The following is a 17,343-nucleotide window of genomic DNA, read 5'->3' as shown; positions in this document are numbered from 1 at the left end:
GCGAGCAGCCTCCGCCCCGCGCACGCTCCCCTGCGCGCCGCGCCCTGTGGGCCGCACGCGCGCCTCGCCTCGCGGCCCCGGCCCGGCGCAGGTCTGGACCTCGCCGTCCTCTGGGCCGCGGCTGCTGCGCTCTGAAGTGAAAGTGAAATGAGGAAAAGCAGGCCGAGTGGGCCGTAGGGGAAGGGCGCTAGCGTGTGCGTCCAGGCTCCCACGCCTGCCCCACCGTCCGGCCTTGCCTGACAGATGGAGCGAGGCCACAGAGACTCCCTGAGGAGGAAGAAAGAGGACGTCCCTCCCGAGTCTTTGCAGAGAGCGGGTGCAGGACTCTTGCAGGCTCCTTGAGTGTTCTCTAGTAAGAGGATCTTAACCCTGGTGGGTCGCTCACTGGGTTTTCTGCTGTGGTCAGAGCCCTCCAGACAGCCTTTCTCCATCGGGAAGAGACCAAAAAAAAAAAAAAAAAAAAGCAAAAGCAACCCTCTGTCCTGCACACACGGCCAGACTTATGAGGCCACAGCTGACATACATGCTTGAAGGAGAAAGTGCGCTATTGTGTCTTGTTTTTCCTTTTGAATTACGTCCTCCTGAGACCGTGGCTGACTGACCCTTAGGCCTGTGGCCGTCCTGAATGTGATTGACATGCGTGATTAGCAGGCTAGTGAGAGAGAACCAGGGAAATTGCTATCAAAACAATTACACACAGGGACATCAGAACAATGGCCTGAGAGCCCCCAGGGACTTAGAGACCATCCTAGTTCTGCCACGGATGCCCTCTGGGACCGTGGCCAACTCAAATCATCTCTTTGTGTCTTCGTTTCCTCCTGGTAAGTTAAAACTATTCTTACTGCTGCCTGTCTCGAAGTATATTATAAAACATAGATAACAGAGGTGAAGACATTGAAGGTTTTGTTTTGAGGGGGAAGGTGGTGGTGGTGGTGGTGGTGGTGATGGTTGAAAGGCATTCTCTGAGCAGAAGACTCTGTGAAAGGAAGCCGTTTGACCTTCAGCCTGCCAACGGGTCATTTCAATTAAATTTAATACATGTGTGGGGAGACCAGCTCTGTAGCTGCGGTGTTCTGTGCTGGGTGCTAAGTGGTCTTCAGAAGACTTATAATCTGGTAAAACCATGCCATTTCCTGCATTCTCAGACCTTCTCCCATGTCTGTGCCAATTCCCATCCCTAAGTCTTGGCCATTTTTATTCTCCTCTTGTGTTCAAGGGCCACGAAGAATTGCTAGCTGTAGATACAGAATGATGCTGGCGTTGGGGCTCCTCATTTGAGCCTAAGCTGTGGCTTGGGATTCAGATATCTCTGGGTACATCTGTGGAACTGATGCCCCCGCGCCCCCAAGCCTGTTTCCTGGAGTGACTGAGGAGCTTCCTGGGACAGAACATGTCCTTAGTGAAGAAGGAGCACAACACTGAGCTTCAGCTAGGAAAGACTAAATCTTGATAAAAAGGGAGGTCCTTCTGCATCCAGTCTGGTGTCTCCTGGCCCTCCTCCGAGTCCAGTAGGAAGGGATAGGGGAAGGGATGGGGGGTGGAGAAGAGGATGGAGAGAGGCTATAGGGAAAGCTGAAATATCAGTTTCAGGCTTTCACATCCCATATTTCACATTCAAACACACACACTCACCTTTACAAGTAAAGATCAAGCTATCGACAGAAGTGCAAGCAACAGAAAACTTGATTCACGGTGGCTTTTGAAAGATAAGGAACTTGTTATCTCATAAAATAGGAGGTTTGAAGGAAAGTGGTTCCTTTATTGGTTAATTGAGTAACTCAAGGATGTTATCGAGGACCCAGGGGAATTTCTTCTTTCTGCTCTGCCATCCTCAGATGATACTCTCTCCTCCCATCTCCCTTCAAGGCTGCACCATAGCTCCTGTATTTTTGGCATCTGATGCAGTAAGGGCATCGTGCAAAGAAGGGGATGTTGTCTCCCACCTCCTTCTGTCTTTCTTTGTCTCTCTCTTTCTCATAATAAAGGAAGGATAGCCCTTTCTAGAGGCCTCTAACAGAACTGAGTCCCACTGGGCAGTCCCCTTGTGTCACATACACATCCTAAACTAACTGCTTGTTAAAAAAAAAAAAAAAAAAAAAAGGATGATGCCAAACATACTTTACCCCTCATGGTGGGGAGAGAAATCACTTTCTGTGAGCTTGTGGGAGGATATAATCCAAACATCAAATTTTGCCTCAGAAAAATACAAGAGAAAGTGGCTGTGGTTTAGGCCTCAGCAGGTTCCTTCAACTATCCTTTCCTCGACTTCAAAATATTTCTGTATCTACTCTCCTTCATCATGTCTTAAGTTTTTCTATCTTCCTTCATATTCTTTTTTTACTATCTCAGTGGAGAGGTAATGCAGCTCTATTTGAGGATCTGGCACTCCATCTACCTCCCTAAGACCTTGCCAATTGTCTTAGCGCCTCACAGTGGTCCCTAAGCCACATGCTGTTACCTGCAGGCTGTCCCAACCTAGCATTTCACCAGTGAGAATAAGAGATCTGAAGCTCCTTTTGTTGTGCCAGAAGAATCTAGATTGAAAGATGCCAAGAACTTGTTCAGATCCTATCCAGTCGGGCTGGGGCAGGAGAGGTAGGGACCAAGGACAAGCTTTACCTTTTTCTATACCTAGGGTTTCTCTATCTGCCCCAGCACAATGGGAATGCCATTTGGTATCCTCAGCTACTTGACTTCAGACTGCTTCCATTTTACCCTCACCCTTTCCACTAATACTAGTCTCTAGGAGTCTGGATCCCACTCTACTTTTCTGAGTCACAACCTGGTGGAAAACTGGTATTGGCTTGGCTTGGACCTGGAACTTTTCCATTTCTTTACTATACTCACATTCATTCATTTTTTTTTCTCAGCATGCATTAAATGTTGATTTTTTTTTTCAAGGACTACACTATGTGCTAGGGAGACGTTGACGAAAAAGTCAGAATTCTCTGCCTTGGATGAGTTTACATTCTGGTGGAGGATCTTTGTTTCTTCACAAGATATGGCATGAAATTCAAGGCTATCTCACAGGGACCTTAAAAGCAAGGCTGAGCTGTTAACTCTATGCAGCATAATCTATGTTTTAATTCTTCACAAACAGCTCCCACTATTAGTTGAAATTATTTTGATCTTTACACAGCTCATAACATATCTTTTCACAGAGGCCATTGTTTCAGACAATTACACTTTCCAACAAGATAAACACCATGTAGGGCAATGCACTTGTGGTATAGTACATTTTATTAATAACTTGTCTTGTCGGCTGAGTAGTCTAGGCTATGGATGGATGATTACAGCAAAAAATAGAGGCTGTATCTGATACAAGTTTATGTATCATCAGAGTTGTTACCCTATCTCTCTTCACAGTCAGGAACCTGCCAGATCTTATTCAACAGAATGGCTTCTAGATGCATTGACAGGAGATAAAAATATTTATTATTAATCTGCCTTCCTTTGGCTATGCTTACCTGAGGATGTATAGTAAAATCAAATTTTAATTTTTTAAACATTTTCAAAATTCACCTATGTTTATTATACCCACTTTCATTTTTAGTAGAAAAGAGGTTTTGCAAAGAATTTCTATACTATGTTGAAATATAAAACTGCTTATGTATTTTCAACTAATAGCACTTCTACTTCAGATGGTGTCAAGGACCCTCAGTGTCTAATTTATCTTGACAGAGACTGAAGTAGAAGTAAACCAATTCAGACTGCAGGTCCTAAAATACAAGTCAAAGAAGGTGGATGTAGCAGAAATGAAATTAGAGCATTTAAATGAAATATGAACTCTAGTCAATCTGAATGAATTCCCTTAGCACCTCAGTCCAGAAAAGAACCTGTAAGGATTTCAATCTTCAGTTGACTCATGATGAAATGCATGACCCTAAGCGAGTCAGTTAATTAATCTCAGTGTCTTCGTGTCCTCATTTTTACAGCAGGGTTAATAAGACAGGTAGTGCACCTATACTTGGAATTTGGGAGAAAAGAGAATTACACTCTTTCTGAAATGTAGCTGATAATTATCAATGGGAACCTATTGAGCACTCATCATTATAGGCAGAGAGACTAGCAAGCCTTAAACATAAATAAAATGTTGAAGAAATTTTTGTTGCATGAATGAATGAAAAAATGAATCAGTGAGCCACCTACTATGTGTCAGATCTTGGGTTATGGAAGATCCAAGATGCACCCCTGCCTTTAAGAAACTTTCTAGTGAAATAAGCCAGTATAGAATGAAAGGTATTTAACAATAAAGGTATGAAATGCCAAAACAATGTTATGGTCCATCATCCTCAAGCTAGAATTCTCAGATCCTCAGCTTCATTATGGCTTCTTCCCTAAAATTGACTGTCTTGAGAATATGCCTATGGTTTTGTTGTGTTTAGTTAGTGAAGTATGCTTAGTAAAAGACTTAAATATAGAAACATATTTCATTAGAATAATATTCTTAAGGGAAAAAGAATTGAAATATAAATTCAAGGGGGAAAATATATAAAACTGTTAAAGATTAAGAACTTATTTATAAAATTCTTTTTATATTTTTATTGAGGTATAACATCCATACAGTAAAAAATATACAAACCACCACTTAAATCAAGATATAGGGCAGCCCGGGTGGCTCAGCGGTTTAGCACTGCCTTCAGTCCAGGGCATGATCCTGGAGACACAGAATCGAGTCCCATGTTGGGGTCCCTGCATGGAGCCTGCTTCTCCCTCTGCCTGTGTCTCTGCCTCTCTCTTTCCCTCTCACTCTGTGTCTCTCATTAATAAATAAATAAGATCTTAAAAAAAGATACAGATGATCCCCTTTCCCACTATGAACTTTCTTAATCTCCTTTCCCCATCCCAGAGATAACCATTATTCTGACTTCTCATGCCATACAGTACTTTAGCCTGTTCTTGCACATTGTATAAATTGAATTATACAGTATGCTCTCCTTTGTGTCAGGCTTCTTTTGTTCAACTTTATGTCTGTATGATGCATCCATTGTTGCATACACCACAGTTCATTCTTTTTAATTACTGCAAAATAGCTATTCTCAAAGTGTGGTCTGAGAATCCTTGTGGGGGGATTGCCTGAGAATTTTTAGGGGGGGGGTCCATGAGTCACAATGGTTGGAATAATACTTTAGGATTTTATTTATCTGCTTTTTTCTGTGCACTGATGTTTTAATTTGTTTTGCAAAAGCAATGATGGTTAAAACTGCTGACACTTTAGCATGGAATTTTTTTCCCTTTAAGTCCATACTTTTTGTGTCTTCTCTGAAATATCTTTGCCTACCTTGAGGACACAAATATGTTCTCTAAAGTTCTTTTCCAAAAGTTTTATAGTTTTAGATTTTATGAGTAGGACTATGACCCAATTCAACTTAATTTATGCATAGGGCATGACTTTAGGATCAATAGTCCTTTTTTGTTTGTTTGTTTCTTAATATGGCTGTCCAGTGTCCAATTGCTACAGCAATACTTATTGCCAAAATGACTCTTTCTCCATTGAATCACCTTGGCACTTTTGTCAAATTGACTATATATTTATTGGTCTCTTTCTAGACTTTGTATTCAATTTCATTGATCTATATATCTATCCTTTAATAATACCACAGTATCAGAGGAGAATTGTTATGTTAATATTGAATTATCTGATCCATGAACATAGTATATTTCTCTATGTAGGTATTCTTTAATTTCTTTCAACTATCTTTTGTAGTTTCTAATATAAAGATCTTTTGTTAGGGATGCCTGGGTGGCTCAGCGGTTGAGCGTCTATCTGCCTTTAGCTCAGGGCATGATCCCTGTGAGAAGCCTGCTTCTCTCTCTGCCTATGTCTCTGTCTCTCTCTCTGTGACTCTCATGAGTAAATAAATAAAATGTTTTAAAAAGGATCCTTTGTTAGATTTATTCATAATTATTTTATTTTTTTGTGTGTGCTACTGTAAACAGTGGATTTTTGAATTACATTTTATAATAGTTTGCTGTTAGTATATAATGATATATGTTTAATGTTTGCTTTTTTAAAATTTTTTAAAAAAGATTTTATTTATTTATTCATGAGACACACAGGGAGGGAGAGAGAGAGAGAGGCAGGACACAGGCAGAGGGAGAAGCAGGCTCCACGCAGGGAGCCCCACATGGGACTCGATCCCCGGTCTCCAGGATCAGGCCCTGGACTGAAGGCAGCGCTAAAGTGCTGAGCCACCCAGGCTGCCCTAATGTTTGCTTTAAACAGATTCTTATATATGAACCCTGTATCCTGTGACCTTGCTAAATTTACTTATGGGTTCTAATGATTGTTTTCTAGAATCATTGGGATTTTTTACATTAATAATCAAGTAATTTGCATATAGGGACAATATTCTTCCTTTTTGATTTTTTGTTTTTAGATTTATTTATTTATTTGAGATATACAGAGATAGCAACAGAGACAGAGAGACAGAACATGGTGTGTGGGGGGGGAAGGAGATTGAGAAGCAGGCTCCCCATGGAGCAGGGAGCCTGAAAGGAGCTCCATTCCAGGACCCTGAGATCATGATCTCAGTCAAAGGCAGATACTCAACCAACTGAGCCATGAAGTCACCCCTTTGTTTTTTTTTATCTTAACGACATTTATTTCCTTTTCTTTTTCCTTTTACAGTGACTAGGACTTCTGGTATAATGTTGAATACAAGTAGTGATAATGGCATGTTTGTTTTGTTCCCATTTAGGGGAAAACAATTTAGTCTTTACCACTAATTATGCTGTAGATATTTTATTTATTTATTTATTTATTTATTTATTTATTTATTTATTTATTGCTGTAGGTGTTTTATAGATGCCATTTGTTCATTTAAGGAAGTTCTCTACTATTTCTGCTTTGTTAAAAGTTCTTATCAGGAATGAATGTTGGATTGTAGCAAATGCATTTTCTGTATCTATTGACATGATCATATTGGTTTTCTTTTTTAGTGAATTACATTGTGATAGTGAATTACATTGATTGGATTTAAATTCTTAAACTAATCTTGCATTTCTCAGATAAATCTTATTGAATCTTGAAATGTTATTCTTTTTATGTATGGTGATTTGCTACATTTGATTTGCTAGTGTTTTGTTAAGGATTTTGCTTCTATCTCCATGAAGGATCTTAGTCTGTAATTTTTTTTATACCATCTTTGTCAGGTTTTGATATTTAGCTTATGTTGGTGTCTCCTAAGGCTGCTGTGACAAAATATCATGGACTGGGCTGAAACAACAGAACTTATTTTTTCACAGTTGTGGATACTTTAAGTCCAAGATCAAGTTGTTGACAGGTTTGGTTTCTCTTAAGGCCTCTATCCTTGGCTTGTAGATGGCAGTCTTCTTACTGTGTCTTCACATGGCCTTTCTCTGTGCAATCACATGCCCCTGATGATCTTTCTCCTCTTATAGGGACACTAGTCATATTAGATTAAGATTCTAACAGAATGGTTTTAATCACCATAATAAAGACCTTATTTCCAAATGTGGTTATATTCTGAAATACTAAGAGTTGAGACTTCAACATATGAGTTTTTGAGGAGGAGTGGGACACAATTCAGCCCATAACTATTGGCCTTATAAAATGAGTTGGATAGTATTCTTTCCTCCACTCTTATCTGAAAATCATGTGTGTAACTTAGGTGTTTTCACCAGTGAAACTGTCTGACCTTGAAGTTTTCTTTGGGGTAAAGTTTTTCATAAAAATTAAATTTGTTTATTGGATGTAGGTTTGTTTAGATTTTCTGCTTTTCTTTGTGCCTATTTTGGTATATGTTAAATTTCAAGATATTTGTCTTTTTCATCTCTGTTGTTGAAATTGTTGTCATAATATTGTTTATAGTATTGTCTTATTATTCTTCTAATGTCTGTGGGATCTATGTTGACAGCCAATTTGTTTTAAACTCTTGGTTTAAATAGTCATACCCATTTTAAAGATCTCAAGAGGAAAAGAATTCAAAAGTTGTTCGGTTATTCTGGATGCTTGGCTTTACCATGTAAGGCTTAAAATTGGCTTGTTTTACAAAAAGACTGAGACTTCGGGGTGCCTGGGTGGCTCAGATGGTTAAGTGTCTCCTTTGGCTCAGGTCATGATCCCAGCATCAGGCTGATTGTGCCCTGCATCAGGCTCTCTGCTCTGTGGGGAGCCTGATTCTCCCTCTCCCTCTGCCTGCTGCTCCCCATGCTTGTGCTCTCAATTTCTCTCTGTCAAATAAATAAATAAAATCTTAAAAAAAAAAAGAATGGGATTTTGATTGAGGGTGCGCTAAATCTATAAATTTGTTTGGGGAGGGGCGCCTGGGTGGCTCAGCAGCATCTGTCTTTGGCTCAGGGCGTGATCCTGGAGTCCCGGGATCGAGTCCCGCATTGGACTTTCTGCATGGAGCCCGCTTCTCCCTCTTCTTGTGTCTCTGCCTCTCTCTCTCTCTCTCTCTCTCTCTCTCTGTGTGTGTCTCTCATGAATAAATAAATAAAATCTTTTTAAAAATTGGGGGAAAATTGTCACCTTTACAAAATTAAATCTTTAGACCCATGAATGGTATCTCTCTCTGTTTATTTACATCTTTTTAAATTTCTCTGATGAATATATTGCAATTTTCAGGATGGAAATCTTGAATAAATTTTGTTGGAGTTATTAAGTATTTTGTATATATATTTAAATATTTTATTTATTCATGAGAGACACAGAAAGAGAGGCAGAGACATAGGCAGAGTGAGAAGCAGGTACCCTGAGGGGAGCCTGATGTGGGACTCAGTCCCAGGATGTCAGGATCAGGACCTGAGCCAAAGGCAGACGCTCAACCACTGAGCCATCCAGGTGTCCCAGTATTTTATATTTTTTGAAAATTGTTTTGTTTACACTTCAATTTCCAGTTGTTAATTGCATATGTTTTTATACTGATTTTATATCCTAGGAACTTGATAAATCCACTTATTAATTCTAGCAGCTTTTTTGTAGATATTTCTGATATTTCTATGTATATGTCATCTGTGAATAACGACAGTTTCTTTTTTGTTCAATCTATGTGCTTTTTATTTCCTTTTCTTGTCTTATTGCACTGGCTAGATTCTTGAGTGCATTGTTGAGTAGAAGCAATAAAGGAAACATCCTTGCCTTGTTTTCAGCCTTGGAAGAGACAACACAGTTTTTTATCATTAGTTATGATATTAGGAATAAGTGATTCATAGTCTTTTATTAGATTGAAGAAGCTTCCTTCCCTCCATAGGTTGTTGAGACTAGTACATGTCTTAATATTATTTGTGATGAAACGTGAAGTACACATGAAATATTTGTGCTGCATATAGGAGTATGATGATTCTCTCAAGAAAAAGCACCTGTGCAATTGAATTGTGAACTGAACTGGTTGGTTTTTTCACAGAACACCATTTTTACTTGAAAAGAACAAGGACAAACTAGGATTACTCAGACTAAAGTATGTGACAGATATTTTATTTAAAAAAATGGAATGAGCCTGTTACTTTAAGGCAAACAGCTGACTATATTTGTTGACATTGATAAAATGCATTTTCAAGCAAAAATCAGATTTTGGAAAATTTATATTCACTATCCTGGGCTCAACTTCTTCCTAGTAAGTCACAAGTTTTCTTTTTCTTTTTCTTTTTTTTTAAGATTTTATTTATTTATTCATAGAGACACACAGAGAGATAGAGAGGGGCAGAGGCACAGGCAGAGGGAGAAGCAAGCTCCATGCAGGGAGCCCGATGTGAGACTCGATCCAGGGTCCCCAGGATCAAACCCCGGGCTGTAGGCGGCACTAAAACACTGCGCCACCAGGGCTCCCCAGTCACAAGTTTTCTGTTGAGATTCATGGTGATATTAACAAATGTGATTTTTCTGACATACAGTGTGTGAGTATTTTGAAGATCTGCATATATTAGTGAACCAGTATTTTTTTTAAAGATTTATTTATTTATTTATTTATTTATTTATTTATTTATTTATTTATGACAGACATAGAGAGAGAGAGAGGCAGAGACACAGGAGGAGGGAGAAGCTGGCTCCATGCTGGGAGCCTGATGCGGGACTCGATCCTGGGACTCCAGAATCGCGCCCTGGGCCAAAGGCAGGCGCTAAACCGCTGAGCCACCCAGGGATTCCCAGTGAACCAGTATTTTAAAAAACTACCACTTATCAAGTTTTGATGTAATATTAAAGAAGACAGAATTTTCTGAAAAGTATTAAAATAATCTCTTTTCTGCTATATATTTTTGCAAGGCCAGATTTTCTTCATATACTTCAACAAAAGAACACAAGAACATTGTGAAAGATTGAAATAGAAGCTGATATTAAATTCAATTGTCTTCTATAAGCCAGACTGTTAAAAGGTTTGCCAATATTTAAAAATACTACTACTACTTCTTACTAATTTTATTTAGAAGATATAGTCATACATAAAAATATGCACCTTAACATGTAATGGTTTTGTTATTGTTATTTTTAATTTGGTAAGATATACATAACAAAATTCACCATTTTAACTACTTTTAGATGTGTAGGTAAGTAACCTTAAGTATATTCACATTGTTATGCAATTATCACCACTATTCTGTAGAATTTTTTCTGTTCCCAAACTATAACTCTTTACACATTAAAAACTCTCTGTTTGCCCTTCTTCCAAGCCCTTGGCAACCACCATTTTCTTTTCTGTCTCTGTGAATTTGACTATTCTAGGTACCTCCTATAAGTGAAATCATACAATATTTGTGTGTGTGTTTGTCTGACTGCTTTCACTTAGCATAACTTCTTCGGGGTTTATCCATGTCATTATTGTTATTTTAAAGATAGGTTAATAAACTTTTAAAAATTTCTCAAAAATAAATAAAAATAAAAATAAAAAATAAAAAATAAAAAAATAAAATAAAAAATTTCTCAGTCCTAATTTTTAACATGACACATGTTGATAGAAATGCCCTAATAGATTTTTAAAAATCTGGTGTTATCAATAAATTTTAGGAGTATAAAGAAGTCCTGAGACCAAAGAGTTGGAAAATCATTGCTACATAATATCCCAGTGTATATATATGTATGTATGTATGTACCATAATTTACTTAGCCTTTCTATTGCTAAGGAACAGTTGGTTTTTCTTCAGTTTTTGGTTATTATGGATTAAAGTTGCTGTGAATACTTTTGTATATGTCTTGTGGGGGCCCTCTATACTACTTTCCATCTGATGTGTAGGAGTGGTATGTCTGAATCTTTGTGTCTTTTAAAAATGGGTAGTGGTAGATATCAGATCTTTATTGTATTTTATGTCCCATTGGATATATTTCAAAGAATATTGTATAATTTATTTTAAATGCTACTATTTATAATACATAGAACATTTATTGTTTGCATTTATTTAAACATATAAAATTACAGATATCAACTTAAACGTGTATGAGGGCATATATTACTTAAATACATTATTTTAGGAGATATGCAAGAAAAGGGTTTTGAAGAGTAATAGACAGTAGACCCTTCAAGAGTTCAGAAGAAGAGCAAGATAATTGAGAATTGTGCACGTCTATTTTTTTTTTATCTTTCCTCCCCTTTTTTGCTGTCTTCCTCATTACTTAACCAGTCATTTGACAAATATTTACTCAACTATTATGGGCCAGATACTCTGCTATACATTAGGAATATAGCTATGAACATGAAAAGATTTGACTCATAGTTTAGTGAGGAAAACAGTAAACATAAAAGCAAGTAATCAAAATAACCATAAATAATGTTAAATGTCACAAAGGAAACAAATAGTGGTAGCAGTTGCTGTTATGTAGAATGGATATGATGGCTTCATATTGGAGAATCTGACTGTGCCTAAGAGCCAAGAGGACAGCATTCCAGGCAGAGAGGCTCATACTAAGAACATTAATAAGGCTTTGAAGAAGAAGCTTGGAATGTTCCAAAAACTGAAACTAGGCCACTGTGACAGGATTGTAGTCAGACTTTCAGTCTTTTTTTTTTTTTTTTTTTTTTTTACTTTCAGTCTTTTTGAAAAAGAAGTTATACATTCAACCCTTGAAGGTATCTGTACACAAAATCTATGGTCAATGCAAACTGTACAATAAGGTAATTATAAAATTTAGAAAACTATGCTAATATTTATGAGAATTGACAGAAGTGAACAAGCCTCTACTTTCCCCTGGATCCAGGAGACAGGGAAGGAAGGAAGGAAGGCTCAGGAGGTAAAACCACAATAACTTCATTTGCATCAGCACTAGCAGGGCAATCATCCTGGCAGGAGTATCAGCCCATTGAAGGAAAGATTGTGTTGTTAATTTTTGTATCTCCAGTGCCTAGTACTGAGCTGGGTCTGAAGAAGATGTTTAAATTTTTTTAAAAATTTATTTATGATAGTCACAGAGAGAGAGAGAGAGAGAGAGAGGCAGAGACATAGGCAGAGGGAGAAGCAGGCTCCATACACTGGGAGCCTGACGTGGGATTCGATCCCAGGTCTCCAGGATCGCGCCCTGGGCCAAAGGCAGGCGAAAAACCGCTGCGCCACCCAGGGTTCCCTGAAGAAGATGTTTAATCTATATGTCTTTTTTTTTTTTTTAAGATTTTATTTACTTATTTTAGAGATGGAGATGTAGAGGGAGAAAGAGAGAATCTCAAGCAGGCTCCACGCCCAGCACAGAGCCTGATGCTGGACTGGACCTCACGACCCTGAGATCATGACCAGAGCCAAAATCAAGAGTCAGACACTTGACCAACTGGGCCATCCAGGTGCCCCTTAATCTAGTGTGTCTTAAGGGGAGAAACAGGAACTAACATGTTATGTAGTACTAATCTCGGTGCTGGAACCAATTAAACAAAGTCAAAGACAGCATATTAGGGGAAAAAAGGGCAATGTGCACAACAGACAATAAGTCAATATGCTTAATAGACTTCAGAATTTTGTGTATTGGTTAGATCATCTGATCTGGAAAAGGTATACTGTTTTTTTTTTTTTAAGATTCTATTTATTTATTCATAAGAGACAGAGAGAGAGAGAGAGAGAGAAAGAGAGGCAGAGACACAGGCAGAGGGAAAAGCGGGCTCCATGCAGGGAGCCCGACGTGGGACTCGATCCCAGGTCCAGGATCACGCCCTGGGCCTAAGGCAGTGCTAAACCACTGAGCCACCTGGGCTGTCCAGGCATACTGTTTTGAAGGCAAATTAGGATTGGGGTGGGTGTTTTAGTGGGTTGAGGAGAACCAGAACACAGGAGAGAATGGGAGAGGAAGAAAGAGAGAGGTACATAATGAATGGATGAATGAATGATGGCTCTGAGATGTCTGTGTAGCTCCTAATCTGGTGCCTCTAAAGCCAACCTTCAGATGTTCCCCCACTATGTTTGTTCTCTTTTGCTGCTCTCACACAAATATAAACAAAGAAAGAGACAATTCCCTTTCACATTGTCCAGTTTCAGAGAGTATGAATGACCAAGGCCTGAGTAACCTGCTAACTGAATGAAGACTCCTGATGTGCCTACTTTCTTTTAAAAAACTTTGTTAGAACTTGTCCTAACAGGGCAGCCTGGGTGGCTCAGGGGCAGCCCGGGTGGCTCAGCAGTTTAGCTCTGCCTTCAGCCCAGGGCATGATCCTGGAGACCCGGGATCGAGTCCCACATCGGGCTCCCTGCATGGAGCCTACTTCTCCCTCTGCCTGTGTCTCTGCCTCTCTCTCACTCTCTCTGTGTCTCTCATGAATGAATAAATAAATAAATAAATTCTTAAAAAAAAAAAAGAACTTGTCCTAACATTCGTGTACTTTGTGCATTTTTTTACCATAGTTTTATTCATTATATAATATAGCTCCTTTAATTTTGAGGAGGAAGTGAGCTCATTTTTACACAATTTTTTTCTATTTTAACCCAAGCTAATTTCTGATAAGTTCATTTGTTCAACAAATATTGGGCTCACATTATGTGCCACTGGTCCAAGGACAGAATCCAGGGCAGGAATGAATAAAACAAAGTCTGTGAGTTTGTGGAATTTTTATTCTACATGGGAATGAGGGTGGACAGACGGTAAACAGATAAGGAAATAAGTTACATAACAGGATGTCAGGTAGTGATAAATAATATGAAGAAGCCAGAGCAAGGCAAGGAATTCCATTAATGTATGCTTAGTGTTGAGAGAAGCAAGGTAGGGCAAGTGATATCGTATAGAGCTCAGCTTTAGCCAGGAACGTCACAACCATGAGAACTCTAACCCTATCCATTCTCACGATTCCCAGGCTGATTTGCATTTACTTAATGTTCAGGTAAAATTGAGTTTGTTGGAGCAAGACCTGGAATTCAAATGGTAATAAAAATGGTATAAATGCCTGAAAATAAAAATGTTTCAAATGTCATCAGTTCCCATCAGTGCTTTCCAATTTGCTGACACACCAATAGCTGAAATAAATGGAGGAAAGTACAGTTCCAAGTGTTTTAGTATAATAGTGCGATGATTGGTTTGAAGGAAGAGATTAGTGCAATCAATAAGATTTGAAAAAAGGAGCCCTCAGAGGTCTAGAGCTAATATTAGTGTTAAACTGGTTTTGTTTATACTGATAGCCTTAGAAAGTTTCTTACCAAAACACCATGACAAACAGCCAATGGTTCGTTTACTCTCTCTCCCAGGCTTACTCTATATTTTTGCCAAAACCCTCTCCCTTCCTCTCCCCTCTGTTGCCTTCCTCTTTCTTTCCCCTTCTTTCTATTCTCTATCTAGACTTCATGTTATCTTATTCTAAGCTATGGCTTAATAAACCATCTATATGCTGATGATTCTAATGTATATGTTCAACCTTGTTTTCTTTCCTGAGTTCTAGGCTAGTATATTGAACTGCTTATTCAATATCTTTATTTGTATGTCTAATAGTTATTTCAGATTAAACATGGTTAAAATAGAAAAATTGATTTCCATCTGCCTTCCCCAATTCCCAAATATGGACCTCCTTAAATCTTTTCATTCTCAATAAGTTGTGCTTCTATCATTTATCCTATTGTTTGGTACAAGTATCTAGACTTCTCACTCAGATTCACATCCCACATTCAGTCAATCAGTAAATTTTATTGGCTCTAATCCCAAATTGTATCTGGAACCAACCATTTCTCATCATCTCTATTCAATAGCCCTAGTTAAAAGATGTCATTATATCTTGCTTAGGCTGCTGCAAGAACATCCTGCCTGGTCTCCTTCAGCAGTGCAAGGTGAGCCAAGGCTGCCAGGCTTAAGGGGAATTGAGGCCCACTGGCCAGTAGGCCTGGGCCTGAGCCAGGGTCTACGAGATTGCTGAGGGACTGTGCACTTTGGTTGTACAGTTGGAGCAGAGCCAGAAGTTCCTCCCCACATACCTGCACCATTAATAGATGATATAGCAGAAACTAGAAAAAGCAAAATGCAACAATCAGGAACCAGGAGGAGAAACCCTTTTCTTTCTGCAATATTCCTTCCCACAGTCTCTACTGATAAAGTTTAGTTGTGCTCACTGTAAGGGGAAGATGTGGCAGAAAGTGAATTAAGGGTGAATTTAGAGCTGAGAGGCAATAAATTGATAGCTGGCATAGTATCTTTCAAAATATTGGTAAAACAATTCTTGGCAATAAAGAGCCCTAAAATTGATATTTTAAAAAACCTTCAGGATTTATGATATTGACATTTTTGGAGGATACTTCCTTTTGCATAGAATGCCCATTATTTGGAATTTTTCTAATATTTCACCATGATTGGATTAAAGTCACACATATTTGACCAGAATATCACATGGTGATATTATGCCCATTTTAGGACATCCTATCTAAGATACATGATGTTAGGGGCGCTTGAGTGGCTTAGTTGGTTAAGCATCTGACTCTTGATTTCTATTCAGGTCATGATCTCCGGGTTGTGAGATTGAGCCCTGCATCAGGCTCCGTGCTGGGCATGGAGCCTGCTTAAGATTCTTCTCTCTCTCTCTTCTTCTCCCCCTTTTCTCTCCTTCTTAAAAAAAATAAATAAAGTTCTTTAAAAAAAGAAAAAAGAAACTACATGATGTCCATAATATCACTTGTTACTGATATTAATTTTGATCATCTGGCCAAAATTGTTTATCCTTTTTTAAAAACGTATACTTGGGGACACCTGGGTGGCTCAGTGGTTGGGCTTGTGCCTTTGGCCCAGGGCGTGATCCTGGAGTCCCGGGATCGAATCCCACATCAGGCTCCTGCATGAAGCCTGCTTCTCTCTCTACTTGTGTCTCTGCCTCTCTCTCTGGAATAAATAAATAAAATGTTAAGAAAAAACGTATACTTGAATATCTGTCTTTTCTTATTTATAATATCATCATAGCTTGACAACATGGCAGCACTGTAGCAGGCTTCATTATTATGCTCATGCTCCAGCCCCTCATGCTCCAGCCCCTCACAACTACCAACTAAAATGTAAGCATTACAGGGGCAAGGATTATTGCTTGTTTTATTCACTGATGCAAAGTATTCCAAGCACAAGGTATAGTGCCTAGCACATACTTACCGAATGAATGAATAGAAAGATAATTCTGATTGGCAGGATGTTGAGCAAGCAGAATTTGTTATGGTAAAAGCCCTTTATGACAGAACATTATTATAGCAATGTTAATTCAGCCGACCATGGTTATAGGATATGAGAATAGGACAGAAAATATATGATTGAGGATAATTTTAAACCCCCATTTTAGCTCAGCTATTTAACCAAAATTATCATTAGCAAAACTGACTGATTTAAGATGCCTTGAAAATTATCCTCATCACTCTCCAGAGGTGATACTAATAGAAATGAAATGGCTAAAAAGTGGGGAGAAAGAAGAGATGAAAGTAAGAGAATGAATATTGCATAGACACATCTAGATTTTGCTCACCAGCCCTCAGCTGGATTACACACAGGTCTTGCTTTGCATGGTTCTGACATGCATGGTTTCTGGTTACCATGGTTTAGTTAAATAATCCAGCCCTATAACATCACAGTTCACATTTCAGTTACTATGATTTGGTTGAGTTCGGTAATTGCATAATTACAAACTTTGTTGCTGAGTCTTCAGTCCACAAATCACTACATAAATAACACGTGCATGTTATGATCAGTGACCAATTGAATCACTTCTTTCAGAGTCTGTCAGCGATGGGTCACTCTGCATCTGTTATTCATTTTATACACACACAGCAAAAGTGTGTAATTGTGTTGCAATCTTGTCTCCCAGTGATAAATTCACATGACATTTTATAAAAATGGATAATCAAAAGAAGGAATTGGCCAACAGTACTGCAAATAACCCAAAAATCACACTGCGGGAAGTGAAATTCACGTTGAACATAAACGGAATTATAGAAGAAATAGCTGATGGTGGGAATGTTGGCACT

General features: G+C 38.6%; 1 protein-coding gene across 2 annotated transcripts in view; it reads left to right on the top strand.

The window, feature by feature from the left end:
* The first annotated feature begins 61 nt into the window (after positions 1-61).
* Positions 62-17,343, top strand: part of ZNF280D (zinc finger protein 280D) — a 293,874-nt gene continuing 276,592 nt past the window's right edge. For both annotated transcript variants that reach the window (XM_038580505.1, XM_038580503.1), the window contains exon 1: positions 62-821. The gene's annotated coding sequence lies outside the window, so the exon portion shown is untranslated. The remainder of the gene's footprint in view (positions 822-17,343) is intronic.

Source organism: Canis lupus, chromosome 30 (assembly GCF_011100685.1).
Source record: "Canis lupus familiaris isolate Mischka breed German Shepherd chromosome 30, alternate assembly UU_Cfam_GSD_1.0, whole genome shotgun sequence".
NCBI lineage: Eukaryota > Metazoa > Chordata > Mammalia > Carnivora > Canidae > Canis > Canis lupus.
This window is presented reverse-complemented; position numbering and strand designations above follow the sequence as displayed.